Here is a 15,458-nt window from a genome sequence, read left to right on the forward strand (position 1 = left end):
TATGTAGGCTTTAAAGTTACCGTGTTCAAAATCCAGGTTTTAAGAAACCAAATGAACTGCCCTTAAGTTTTAAATGCGTACGCATGTTTTGTTGGTTGAAATAGATGCAATCACAGGATCCTTTAAGCTGCTGCGTCAACTGAATATGTTACCACGCAGACGCAAAGTTGCTGATACGAATGGGTGCATTAATCAGAAATTTAGACTTGCAGCTTGTTGATGTTAACTGCGTTAATGCTGTCGTGCTGAGTGTCGAACACGCTAACTCAAAATAGAACCTTCTTGTGTGCCAAGAGAGGGGTTCTTAAAACACAAAACCATTTGCGACGCAATTGTTTCTCGAAGTGCTGATTTTTCCTGCCCTTTAAACAAGAAAGCGCCACAATATCTCGCAGTAATGAGAGTTTTTGTTAGGAGCAGAACAATTTATTCCGCCATTTTTACGCATCAGTAGTTTTTTTTTCTGGCGCCAATAACCAATGAAACTTCCTACGTTGTCGTCCTACACTATAAACTAAGAAGGTGGTGTATACAGGCACACGTAGCCCGTAGCGGAGTTAAAATGAAACACAATCTCATAAATGAGAGGGAGAGAGAGAGAGAGGGAGAGAGAGAGAGAGAGAGAGAGAGAGAGAGAGAGAGAGAGAGAGAGAGAGAGAGAGAGAGAGAGAGAGAGAGAGAGAGAGAGAGAGAGAGAGAGAGAGAGAGAGAGAGAGAGAGAGAGAGATAAACATTTATTGAGCGAAAATAGGCTAAAAGAGCGGGGTAGCCGCCGGCACAAGTCTGGCGGTGACAGTTGCAGCTACGTCCACGAGTGAGGCTTGTACTCCTGGGTCCTAGCTACCCAGCGCTCCCTCCCAATGCTCGTCAGAGGTTGTTGAACGGAAGGGGTCAAGAGGGCAGCCACACATAGAGCGGGGAACTGTAGCCCGGATACCACACGCGGGGCAGTTATAGGTGATGGGTACAGGTAGGGATGAATGTGGTAAAGTATTGGCCTGCAAGGCGAGACTGGGGTTTGCAGGAGTCGCCAGGTACGTTCTTGTAAATGAGTGAGTTCTGGATCTGCTGGGAGATATTTACGGCGGGCGAAGCGGTAATAAAAGGCAATATCGCGGAACACTGTCTGCATATTCTTGGCTGATGTGGCCCGAAGGTAGGGGAAGAGGCCAGATTCCCTTTTAAATGCAGAGCATTTCTTAGCCTCGCCTGTTCCTGCGTCGGACGGTGTCAACAGTTTCGCGTCCGCAGCAGGTGCGCCTCTCCTTCCCTCCTCTCTCTAAACAGCAGCTGGCGCGCGCATGCGTCGTAGTCAGCCCGTTCGCTCCGTCGCGGTCTCGGCCTAACAGGTGCGTGATAGCAGCGCGGTGGGTCGTGGAAGGGCGCGCGCTGCTTGCGCATGCGCGCTCTCCCCCCCCGTACTGCTCTCCCTCTACTACGCGCGCTGCAAATATAGCGGCCAGCGGTCGCTCGTGTTTCAGTCACTGCGTTGCTCCTTCCTTCCTTGGTTGACGCTCGTGCCCACGTTTACTCGTGTCTGCTACTCCAGCATCACGGAAGAAGCGATGGAAGCAACACTGCCTTCAATCAGTACTGAGGCCCCAATGCTCTGCATTTACTCGTGTTCCCCTCGCGGGAAGGCGCGGGAATTTTTTATTTGAACACATACTTTGCCCCATTGATTATGTGAGAGGCGGGAAGCGTAGTATTGTATGTTGCTGTTTAAGGGAGCTAATTTGCACCGAAGTTTGTGGTTACGCTTGTTTTTCTGCCTTCGACGCTGTACGCTCTTGTATGACTCCCACATATGTTGTAGGTGTGAGTTTACAGTGTCTGATGGAAGTTCTGGGTGTACTGACCTGCTATCTGACTGTGCGTATAATAATATTTGGTGGGCCCAATCCTTCAGACTATCAGCATTTATCTCGAGTGACACCGATTCGCGTTGGGCTCGGCCCTGTCTGAACCCATCCCAGTTGATGATATGCGACTGTCTGGGATGCGATTTCAAAGATCGGGTGAGGGTGATATCCGTTTGGATCAGATAATGGTCAGATGTCAGTGCAGTGCTACTTAGCATTTTCGATGCGGAGAGTGAGAGTGAGATCTGATCAAGAATCCCGTTGGACACTGTTAACACTCCTAGTGGGCGTCAGAGGGTCCAATTCTAACGTGAGGCGGCGAGTTTCCACCTGATCCCAGAGGAGGCAGCCCCTTTTTGTGCAGTGGGGGTAGCCTCTTGCTGTATGTGGCGCATTGAAATCACCTACGAATATTAGCGCATGATGGGCAATCTCCTTCTTAGTTAGGGAGAAGAGAAGATTAAAATTGTGGTTGTGTGCTTTAGGGCTACTGTATACGTTAAAAATATTAAGTCTAGTGGAGGTGCGCTTAGTGGGGTAGAAGACTACCAGGTCGTAAAGAATATTTACGCTGTCGAATTGAATTCTTCAGGCTAGAATACTGCGCTGTACTAGAATGGCCGTTGTGGGGTCATCGTTACACTGAAAGGCTTTATATCCAGTGATTTTGACTATTGCTCCAGTGCCCTTTATAGCAATAACGTCCGGGGGTGTCTCCATAGATTGTACAAGCATCTGCACGTTTCCTCGTTTTCGTCGGTAGCCCCTGCAGTTCCACTGCCAGATTCAAACGGTTGCGGCGGAGGTACTCATGGCGCTGGTTATACTGCTGTTGCTCGAGGGAGGGGGCATTTGCTATGGGGTTGTTCATTTTACCGACAATTTCGCTAATAGACAAGTGCAGCTCAGAGCGCAGGGCTTTAATATTCTTCTTTAGGGTGGCAAGCGCAGAGTGTAGCGCCTGATGGAAGCTGGTCTACTCGGTTTTCTGCTCTATCAGGGCGTGTTTAAAGGAGGTTTCTATATTAGCTGTCTCCTATCTCCCTGTCTACCCTCTCATTCCGACTATGAGATGCAGGGTCCGACTCACGGTTCTCTGATGTGGCTTTGCGTTTAGGGGGGGGGGGCGGGTTGGATGACGGGGCTCGTGTGTGCATTTCTCTGTTTGCAGCCTCAGTGATTGGCTTTCTTGATGACGGGTGGCGTTCTCTTGTCGACGTAGAGTAATTTCTGCTCTAATGGCAGCTAGTTTTTTAACAATGTCTGGGGAGGGGACTAGAGGTGGTGGGGGATAGTGGGACGAGCCGCGGGTGGGAGCACTAGGGTAGCTCACCTTGTGCCCATTGTTGGTGGCTTCCTGCCCTGAGAGTTGCGGCTTTCAGGCCTTTAGCTCCCTGGATGGGGGCTTCTTGGTGGAGTCCATGGCGTACTGGGGTGGATGTTGAGAGGCGTCCGGGTGTACATGCCGTCGGGCGCTGGTGGACTGCTCGATCGTGGCATTTCGCGCATCATAGACGCTGGAAACCATCTGTGCATAGGTAAGCAATTGCTTACGAAGCTGGAACCGCTGAGGACAACGGTCCGCAGTGCTTGTCAAGTGTGGGCCCACGCACACGATACACAGGGGTTTGCAGTTATTATCTTCTGGTGGGTTAACAGTTCCACAGCAGGACCACCTGGGGGACTGCTGCGCGGTGAGACAGACGTCTTGCCGGGGTCCGGTTAACCAGCAGAGGGCGCATGCTTCGGTGTTGCGTCTAAAGGGTTTAAATCGGTATTTAGTGGATGGACAACGAATCCAGAAAGGAACTTGGGTACCATAAAATAAAATTTGTGCCATGTTAGATGTGTTGAGGCACTTAGCCTCTAGGATGCGGATGTCCGGATTGAATTTGCATATTTTCTCCCGTGCTTGCTCTGGCGTGTCTTCCTCTGGAATGGTAAACATCACCCCGAGAACGGTGGTAGCGGGGGCCGACACTTGAGGAGCCACTTCGTGACGCTTCCCCCGAATCGTCAGAGAGGTTACTGACTTATGCTTGCTCGGGCGGGCTTCTGATGGGGCGCTAATGAGCAAGTAGTTAGGGGTCTGCTGAAGGCGGACTTGATCAACTGGAGTTGTGGGTACGCCAGCTTCTTTTATGACGGCATTCGCGAGAGTGGCTGGTGCCACTGACCTTAGGTCTAGTCCTCCGCGGAGGCGCAGGACAATTTTGATGTCCGTGGCCGGTAGTGGAGATGTGAGAGGTTGACGGCGCGGCGGATGAGTACCCGTTTCTTGTCCCGGTGGTGCGGGTCCCGAGTGAGGCGGCGTTCCTGGCGGGGCATATGCAGCGTCGTGGAAGACTTGTTGTCGGCGACGAATATTATTCCATCCAGGTTGGTTGAGTTAGTCGGGGTCAATTTCCTCCCCCGCCCAGTTACCGCCATGGTCGAAAGGTGAAAGAACAGAGTTCCCTTCACAGAAATCGTGGTAGGGTGCCCTCCTACTGAAATATACCAGCTTGGTTAAATAAGGTTGTCGAATTAGGTGCAAACATGCTGAACAAAAGTAGTGTGTACAGACAAACATTGCAGAACTCTGATTTGTGCAGTGCCAAGCAACGAGAATCCACTATAATAAATTATCAGGCACCCCTCCGTCTAACGACAATGATGTTTGCATGCAAAACGTTTTTGTGACGGATAATCATATTTACACGATGGGGTGTAGGATTTTTCTGTCTAATTTTGTCCCGTCCTTGCACCCCTCTTCAAATCCAAACCGCTCCGACCATGTCAAAATGTAACAACCCAACAGACACCGGACAGATAACACGAGGGACCCAGTATGGATTCCCGCAACGGTAAGGGTTATTTTCTTTCCCATCAGTCGTTTTCGCGTTACAGAAGCAATCAGTGATAACGCTAAATCTTCGCTGTAAACAAACGCAATCAAGGGGCACAAGGGGCGTTGAGTTTGTATGAGATAGAAAAGGCTCGTAACAAAGGGAACAAAATATATTGCCTCGCGCCGCCCTTCTTGGCGTCAAACACAACACATATGAAAGAGCCCGCTTGGTTCGGCTAATTTTAAGTGCAAAAAGACTGTCGATTCCACTGTGTCAGGCGAGACTGCTTCAACAAATCGATAATCTGCGGTTGGATAGCACTACATGACAATTGCACAGTAAATAGTTCGGGCGCGATTTTGTACCTAGGCATCATATTGGCGAATCGGGGTAGGGTATTTCTGCAGATTTTTTTGCTTCACCTTACTGCCTTCAACATCCTGGTATGCCCTTTCAGCGTTCAGTTCTTGGCGTTTTTGTTGCCTTTGAAGCTATTTTCAATGCACCGTTTAAAAGAATATTCGCTATTAAAAATACGATATATTGGCAGGACCTTTTTAAACGATGAGGCTGGTGGCATGGCTCACACATGTCAAGGTTTTTAAAGGCCAATACAACCGTTTACACATTTCATAATCAATAAAGCGCGGAAGCAAAACAAGAAGTGTTCCTTCAGCAAAAAATAAAGGATGAATCAGTTTTATAAAAATATAAAACAGTTCACAAATGATGGAAAGTTAAGTATAGATGAAATTACGGCGATTCCTAAGCACTTGTATTGGTTGACTATTGCGAAAATGTCAGAGTGTGTTTGCGGATTATGACCCCTCAATATTTCAAAGAACAGCCTTTTGTAGGGCGTTCTGCAGTGTCACGCTAAATTTAATGAAGGGAAGTATGAAAAAAAAATTGTTTATTTAGGGTAGGTCAGGTAAGATTATGTTTATGTTAGTCAGCGATTGGGTTTAGGTAAACTTGGATTAGGTTCAGAACAGGCAAAGTTACCTTACGTGATGATGCGACAAAACATGAAACCACTCTCCGGTATTTTTATTCTGATGTTCTGTTCATTCGTTTTCATCTCTCGTTTACGGTAACTCCAAAGGTTTCCTTGGTTATTTCGTGAGGCGAAGAGGAATGTTTGCGTCAATTTCAGTTGTTGTGACCCTTTTGGTACTTTTGCAATTAAAATTTGCAGAATAGTTATTGAGGCCCCAGCACTTCCTCTAGCTCTTCTTTTGCTCGAAGGCCACAACATATTCACGATGGTCTGCGTTTATCTTTTCACTTCGCCGCTGATTTTTGCTCGGGAACCAGGACTGACCACAAACGGACCCTAGAATCGATAATCAAGAATGACATCTTCGGGTAAAGTGGTTTTATATTTATCTAATGCTGACTTCTGAAATTATTATATGCAACACCTATATCCGCTTACTACAGGTCCAGAACACACGCATTTAAACCCAACGTCCCAACGCATTCATTCGGTCTTCGTTTTGTCAGCTAATGTCATCTACAAGTTATGTTTTTAAAGATATATGTAACGATGACTGCGAGGAGAGTACATATTGTCACAGAAGACAGCGACAATGCGGCAGTCCAACGTGCTGGTATGGGCCCAATGTCCGAAGAAAAAAACATCGGCGGGCACTGCAATGGCCGACATGTAAAAATCGTAAATATATCGGTAACCCATCAAATTATTCACGTCCTTCTTCCTACCGCCACGTAACATATTTGGAGGAGTGTGCGGGCTCATCCCCACCCCTGCCCAAGCATCGCTCCATCATGAATCCTGAAGCAACCGCCTCTACGTTCAGGGATCCCGTCGGGCCGCGCAAGCTCCTGTGAACCCATTCCCCAGCCTCGTCTGCCCAGCCTATTGCCTGCCGAGAACAAACGAGCTGACTAGCTGCGACCTGCCAGATAACGACGCCGTTCCACTGCCATATGTTGGGGCCAATGCTGTTGCGAGGACGGAGTTCAAACTCGCCATCCTCATCCATGGTGGCACCGATGTCAACGCTGTGTAATCTCATTTTATTGTTCGTACTCGCCACACTCGCTCAAGTACGAAAGCCCCGGCCACGATGGTCGCCTTCGACGGGGGCTAGGCAGGAGGGCTTTGTTACAAGAAGGCGGCGACAATGGGGGAGTAAAACATGGTGGTATCAGCCCAGCGTCCGAGGAAGAAGCTCGCGAGGCGCGCACCCATCGCAGTGTCTGTCACAGCTGACATGTTGTAAATACGATGAATATTTATATTGTACGCCTATCTCATTGTTCACGTCATTTGGCCTGCGGCATCGTAACAATAATAATGCGGTGTTTTATTGTTTTTTACATATGAGTAGCGAAACAGTCGGTTAGTTGTGTCCATGTAGAGGTATTTCCGTAAGGGGCGCTGCTCTCATCGGTTTTGTTTCTTACAAGTGGTGTACACGTTTTAGGGAACACGGATTTTCATTCTCATTGAGAAAAAAAAGAGAGCTCCGCGTTTGTTGAAGATGTATGCTCGATTTGCATTCCGGAACCTCCGGTTCCAGTCCTATCCATAGACAATTCAACTGCTTTCTTGGAGGTTAATATTGCCCGACACTGTGACCACACTTTTTGTGCACTTTACTACGCTACTGACACTTCACTATAATCATGAAACTAGCATCAGTGTTAGATCGCCCGATTTCGGCATCATAATACGCCGTTACATAATAATCAACACTACTTGGAGCGTTCCTTCGCCCGAGTGTCCTAATACACCGGTCCCGCTTTCGCTCGTTTCTCTATATTGTTTTCTTGAGGATGGGGGAAAATGTCGACAGCTTTTTCTTTTTCTGGCAGTAGCATCGGGACCATGTACTTACTTCGCGCAATTGAAGAAGCTTGCATTACCAAATCATGGCACGCGGTACATTTGGAATCGTTGCCGCTTCTGCTTGTCTATGATTTGCCTATAAGCCTGTTGTCTCAGTCCCGCCACAGTCACAATGTATTTACAATATGTAACCTGTCATATATTAGGCATGTAATGTTTTTTGTGGAAGTTGACGCCGGGATGTTCGAGCAATTCAGGGTAATGGTAAGTGCCATTCATTGTATATTAGGGGTATTACAGCTTCTGCTGGCTCCAGCTCCCTAACTGAGTGGCTTATTTTCACCCTGCAATTCGCAGGAGCTCAAACTCAAATTCAAATTCTAGCTCAAAACTTGTTACAATGTTGAAATGTTGATAGTCTCCCGCGCAGCCAGCTGTTGCTACAGCTTGGCGAGCCAGGAGACAAATTGACAGCTCAATTACGGCTGTTGAAAACAGTGTTCTGCTAATAAAAAAAGGCTCAATAAGACCATGTTGTCTATTTGAAAACATTTGATAATTACAGGCCTAGCAATGATGTAAAAATATAGGGTTATATAAAAAATAATTGCAGAAGATTTATATGATAGCCTCGTTTGGACGTTGTACAATCACGCTCCAAGGAGAGCGCTAAACCAGAAGGTTTGCCCATGCTTACACAAATAACAACGCAAATAAAATTAAGAAAAGTCATTCCTGCTAAACACAATGCGCAAGCAGGCGCGTTTGAACACTGAAGTTTGTTGGGACTTTCAGATATTATCAAGTTATGTATACAGAAAAAGTTCCCATGGTTTTTCACGGGGGGCGGGGGGGGGGGCGGGGGGGCTTCCTAAAAATGGCAAAACTTTTGAAATTAGCCGACAGAATAAATACACAAAAATGCAATGCAGATTTTTACTAAAATCAAATTGTCATTGAAAAAAATGAACAGAATGCCGACAGAATCGTTCATTAGTTATCAAGCCAAACATTGACTTGGAGGTTTGAAAATCAAGAAGAGTCACTGGCAGCAAGCATGTGAAAATATAGAAGAAACAGAATTTATTTGCGGCACAAAAGGCCTGGCTGATACATTGAGCCCTCACAAAAGCATAGAGAATATACGTAAAAAGCAAGTGATCGTATTACGTTTTTACACAATAACCACAGAATGGGAATCAATCAAGGAAAGTGCCTGTATTTAGATGAATAAAAACATTTGCTGCAGTGCACAAAGCAGCCGCGCTCACTGAAGACGTGCAGCTTCTCGCAAAATATGCACTCGTTTTTATGCGTGCTCTTAGGATTTAGAAAGTGAGAGTCAATAAAGGACTAAAAAACAAAATAACGTCTAAGTGATCTCGTAAAAGATGATAATGGTTATCGACATTTTAGGAGGCGTTGAAGGTTGTTCTACAATCTTATCCTTTCACTTCAACCGTTTGTTTTCCGTAGTTTATACGGACTGGAGAAACCAAATAATTATTTCGCACAGAAAACCACCTGTACTTGTGGTTGGTAAGATTTATTCATTCTATTCAAGAAAGAAGGTAATTATAGCCGTGAACGTGACAAGCGGTAATTCTTAAGATATAGAGAATGAGGTGACTGATAGTGAGAAGGTTGACGAATCGCAAAAAAGGAGTAGCAGGCGTGTGTCTCGGACTAAAGTGATTATTCGGGCAGCTTGGTTTTAAATATGTTGCAGTGACGTAAGGTAAAGGGGTAAGTCGTTTCTCAGGATATTATGCAGTTTTTTATGTCGCTATAGATGAAAGCATAAAAAAGAGTAATTACCATGAACAAACAAAGATATTGTCGATAATAAAACAGTACCCTATAGCAAAAGGCTGTATGCTTATTAGGAATGCAATATGTAAATTAAATTTAGGGTAGCTATCCAGCTGAACACCTAGAAAGGAGCTGTGAGCCGTACATAATATGGAGTGCGATTGTTCTTAAAAATTATTTTGAACACTTTATGTTAAATTTTCAGAGGTCAGAGAATAATTGCTCAGTTATTATTTCAGTACTTCTATAGGGCATAATAAGTGTGGTGTGATCAGCATACAGCACGTATTTAATTTCCAGGCTATGGCAGTGTGGTAGAATTTTAATGTTAAACAAGAATAAAATGCGCCAAAGAATAGAATCCTGAGGAACCCCAAGCCTAATGATTTTAGTATCTGACAGCACGTGAAGGACATAATCTGTTCACGGTTAAATAAACAGCTTCAAATCAGTTTCAGGGGCCCCTATTATTCCTTCTGAAGCAAGCTCACAGAAAAGTATGTTAGGTGCAATCGTGTCAAAGGCTTCGGTAAATTTTATGCAGATAAACCGCACAGGATTTCCTTTGTTGATTTTTCAAGCTTGTTTGTTAGGGCTTATATTGCAAGGTGGATTGAAAAGCTATTGCAAAAACAGAACTGCCGTAACGTATTATGTAGTTTTGGTCTTGGTAATTATAGACTTTCTATTCGAACAATTTTTTCATACTTCACTGAAGAACAGAAGAACTGAAATCGGTCGGTAATTTGATAGCATGATTCTGTCACCATATTTAGACAGAGAAAATTATTTTGCTTTTTTTTCAGTTGATTTGGGAAAGCGGCCGTCAATATACTGTAGCTGACTGTTTTCTCGGACTCCAGAATTTCGTACTTTCTAGATATTGCGGACTTTCCCGAGGAACCGCGTTTGTTCCATAGGAGCAATGTACACGAACAACGGATATTTCAGGAAAAATGTAGCCAAAAGTTCGATTTTTCTAAAATAATTTTCCTCCACAGAGCAGCGCTGTGACTCCAGGACAACGCCATTGTGAACCCTAAGCCACCTGGCGGGCTTCGAATTGGATGTGGGATTGGCTTCACACACGTCGGGGTAACAAACAAATGGAGGCTAATAGAGCACGAGATCGTGCGTCAAGTGACCGCGCTGCCGCGAAGCGGCTCTCACTCCGACGAAGACACTCCCGAGCGTCCGCAACCGTCAAAGCAAGGCATTGCAAAAGCTTTTGCTCTGTTGTCCAATATGCACGAAGAAAAAGTGACACTGGCAGATATGTAAGAAAACGATCTCACACAAAGGAGGAATTCAAGGTAAGGAACCATTTGATAAATCTTCAGTTCTATTTAGGAGATATAATGTTCGTTTTTGCAACTCGAAATATTTTCAGACTTCTTTTTATTAAAACTATTTATCGGGCCCCCAGGTTCGAAAAATCGGTCGGCTAATGCTTAAGGTTAACAATACACGCAAAAGTATTACGAATTGTCCCCACAATGTCTTGAATGTAACTTGCATACATATTTGATAGTCGGTAACTCCTACTTTTAAGGTGAATTATTCAATTGTATAACGTACTTCACTGTGAGTAGTAGACAATTAGAAAGATTGTGGCACGTGTCGCGGGTAGTATAAAGAAGGCAGGGTGAGATGCCATTGGTAGAGCAGAAAAAAACATGCTTAAAGGATTTGCTATTTTATCAGTGTTGAGGAGGGTGTTACCATCGCAATTTTATTTCCATTATCAGGTTTCTGCTCGTTCTGTTGGTAATGAACTCATTTAATAGGCACTATTTATTTCGTAGATTGCTGCGAGACGCCAAGATTTCGTTTTCGCAATAAGCTTCATTGGTCTTTTTTACTATCGACGTAAATACAATAATTTTTGTTCAGTGGTAATGCTCCTGACTAGGTGTGCTAGTGTCCTTTCTTTATTTTGTTTGGAGTTTCGTATGTCCATGGTAAAAGATCATTTTCTCGTTGACATGGAATAAGCGGTGGTCGGGCAACGAGTTTTACATCTGCTTTTTTGTAGTGGAAGGCCAGATATTTGTATTAGGGATAGTGAGCGTCCTTTTCACATATATAAGGGAAGTTTTGGTTGATAAGTTTCGTTCGAACGATGACTATTCTATCACCGGACTTTCTTCAGAATAGCATTTATAGTTGCATCAAATACGTTTCAGTTTGTAAATGCATTTTAAATGCTTTTACTCAATACTTTCACCATAAAAGTAATGTTGAGTTTGTTGTTGTTAAATACCTTCGTGTTCAGTAACTTCCTAATAGATTCATAATATCCCTTTTTTGACAATTGTGCACTTCTATAGCTGTAGGCAAATAACGAAGCAAGTTAAACAGCATTTTTACACGTATATGAGACCCTGTCTACGGAATATCGTGTTTTAACTAACTGGGAGGACATGTGAGCGCTGAATTCACTTTGCGCACCCGGCACCCATCGGTGTCATTGACCACTACAGGATGGGTGAAAAAAAGTGACGAAGATGGCAAAGACAATACGAATGCTTTACACAAGTCTAACTTTTAATTATATCTGCAGAAAATAAAATTGAGATTTTAAAACTCACACGCGATATGACATTGCAATGTTTCTAGATTGAAAAATGAACCAATGGTTAGCAGAAGCGTACTTACGCCATCTTCGGCTGCCGAATTTGTCCATGAACTTGCAAGAATTAAGCAAAGTACAGCTATGCCCTTTTTGCGCATACTAGCAGAGCTTTCAGTAAGAAACAGGCTGATGGTAAGTAGAGACAGCGACATACAGTGTCAGGGAATAAATATTTGAGTGCAGTGGCCAAACTGTAACCCTTTTAGCAGTGTATAAATTTTCAGAGGAAACGTGGAGAAATTCTTGAGGAGTCACAAATGCTCAGCGGGTGGAGAATTTGGCTGAAGCTCTTTTACAATAATTATCAATAACCTCATGACATACCCTAATTTAAAGCGTTGGAAGAAAAAAAAGACACGGTAAGAGTTCAAGAACAAATGGCAAGCGTCACGAGTCGGACGTATTTTTCTTGTGTTTAAAGCCAACACTGTAAGAGCACCAACTATGCAGAAATGTCTTGAGTACATAAAGCGCGCCAAAGCAGCAAGATGGCCTTTATTTCCCGTTTTTCAGTAGAACAGTAGCAGCAAGCACGGAAATGTTGGAAGAAAAAACTATTTTCAGACGGTCAAGTTCACCAAGAGAATACTTGTTACTGAGATAATATAGCAGTACTAAATGCTTTTCAGGCACCGTGTAAAAAATATGTACTTTCTTTTCAGTTATTGATTCCTCCTACCAATTTTCGTCTTTCTGGTTTGTTCACCTTTTCTCATTGCTCGTGTTCTGAGAATGAGAGCAGTGTATTAGGTTAGTTCGGTTTGTCATCAATGATCTAACACCACCATCATTAGCTCTTTTGCGCATACTCTACTAATATCAAAACAAAAGAAAATCGTTTCCTATGGCTTTCTGACACCCGCCGCGGTCACTCAGTGGCTTTGGCGTTGTGGTCCAGAGTCCATGGGCGCATGTTGGATTACCTGCCACAGCGGCAGCTTTTTTGATGGAGGCTAAACGCGGAAACGCCGGTTTTATCGAGATATCGGCGCTTGTTAAAGATCCCCAGGTGGTCCAATTTAATCCGGAGCCCTCCACTACGGCGCGCGTCATCGGCTTAGTAGAATAGGCGCGTAAGCCTGATAATGCATCTATTCTTCTGGCCTCTGCCATCATTTGTCAGTGTTCTAAAAGAAGCAGCTTTGCCCTAATATTATCATTAAAAGTTCCTAATATTAAAAGTATAATCCGGAGGAGCCTAGGCCTCTGGCACCTTTTGCAACATATTTGTGGTGACGGGAAACCCAGGACAAGGGAACTAGAGAGGTGCACAACTCTTAGCAGATTTTGCTACTCTTCAAGCGCCCTCTCACCTCTTTGGTCCAAGACTGAAGACGCGGACGGAAGCTGACTAAAGAAACATCAAAGCCGCCTGAAAACAAGATGCAACAAGGCGATTCTTTCTCTGCTCGACACAGCGCACGATAATTCAACGCGGAGACGATACTGGCACGGAGTCTTCGCCGACTAATTACGTAGAACCTTCATTAAATGCCGAATAAAAATAATTTACAACACATGTTGTGTCGCACCTGATCAGTCATTTGCAGAATTCGCCACAGCCCTAACGACTGGGTTTTAAGGGCTTTGAAAGGATACATTTCGAACATAGCCTGCAATGTCTGGTGACAAAGGGTTAAGTATGTCTGGCCATACCTGGGAAATGTTTGAGTAGCTCACTGAAACTCACTTACAAATTTATTCTTGGACTCAATTCTCACTCAAACGCAGACTCATTGCTAAACAATTCATCTGCGCTCACTAAAACGCACAGCGAGCGCAAAACTAGGGACTTTCTCGGGCTCACAATTAATTCGGGCCTAAAACGCGAATAGACCCAAAACTCAAAATAGACTGACTACTTGCTCGAGCTCAAAACTCAAAATGGAGTCACAACTTACTTGGGTTAAGAACACAAATGAACTCTAAACTGACTCGCGCTCCAAGCTTAAAATGAACTCAAAAGTCACTGTGGCTCAAAACTAAAAATGGACTCAGAACTCACCCTCACTCAAAATTCAAAACGGACTCAGCACTCACTCCGGCTCAGAGCTTCAAATGAACGAAGAACTCATCCCGGCTCAGAACTCTCAATAGAGTCAAAATTCCGCCGGACTGGGACTTATAATTCATATGGATTCATAATCATGAAAATAAACGCGGGTTCTCAAAACGTACGGGCCCGAACTGCTGTGCTCAGATGCTAGTGTTGGTAAGAATGACATGTCCTCGTAACAACAATGAGGTCACAAACAATATTTTCTGCATATTTAATAGAGCTATACTTGCTATGGCGAGTAAAGCAGCCTACCAGAAAAAGTATGTAATATTGGATTCCTAACCCTTGATAGGGGATGAATGTTCATAGGAGAGAATATTCAGACTCAAATGTGCACTGGGCTCCAGGAGAGAAAGAAAGGATATTTACACGAAATAAAGTTCATTTGCATCAAAGCTGTGTAGGATTTGGGTTCGGTCGATTATTGTTCTGCACCCCGAAAAAACACTTGGGGCAGGGGCAGCTGTTCCCACATGTCTGTGATGCTCGAGGTGTTCAAAAGAGCGACTGTTTTTTTTTGGAGGCCTGCTTGAATATAGGACGATGATCATGGCGAAGGAAGCACCCGTCATGGCAGAAACGTCGAACTCGGCCAGACGAGAAATTTAGAGAAAATGTGTGATGTGATTGTGATTGTAGGGTTTAACCGCCGACGCAACGTAGGCGATGAGGCGCGCCGTAGTGGAGGGCAACGGATTAAGTTTGACCACCTGGGGATCTTTAACGGAGCTCCGAAACCTCGTACACACGGGCGTTTTTGCTTTTCGCCTCCACAAGAAAAGCGGCCACCGTGGCCGGAAATTGAACCCGTGACCTCGTGCTCAGCAGCGCAACGCCTTAGCCACTGAGCCAGCGCGGAAAGTTTTTAGAGAAAATGAGGAAGCCACCGAGAAACTAGGTATTGCGAGCATGTTTCGCAAGCATTACGTGTGATGACAGAAACGTTGATACTGCGAAATAGGTGAAAATAAAATTTTAGTTAAGAAGGTGTCTGCTAAAAATGCCTAACATTCTCTCATCTTTCTGCCGAAATGAAGAAATGTTTAATAATAGTGCTTGATGATGCATGCTCTCATCCTCAAATATGCTTTTTTTTTTCGAAACTTGGCGCATTGCTTTAATTCAGTCGCCATGCATCACGTTTCTATAAGATAATATTCGAGGAGGTATTTGTGTTAGGTTGCAAAAAGGACATGTGAAAACCTTGAAACAATTAGGTGGTGATGTTTGGCCGGAAACAAAGTCTGTGGAAGTAACACTAGCTCTTTTGATGTAGCTCAGTGGCTAAAGCGTTGTGCTGCGTAATATAGATTCTATCCCAGCCCTGGGAGTTTTTCTGATAGAGGCAAAGAAAAAAAACGATCATCTCTTGAGATTTCAGCCCCCAATAATTATTTCAGGCGATTTAAATTAAAATTCATTCCTCATTTATGGTACAGCT

This window comes from Haemaphysalis longicornis, unplaced genomic scaffold, assembly GCF_048455015.1.
Source record: "Haemaphysalis longicornis isolate Haplotype H1 unplaced genomic scaffold, Haemaphysalis longicornis Haplotype H1 scaffold_2, whole genome shotgun sequence".
Lineage (NCBI taxonomy): Eukaryota > Metazoa > Arthropoda > Arachnida > Ixodida > Ixodidae > Haemaphysalis > Haemaphysalis longicornis.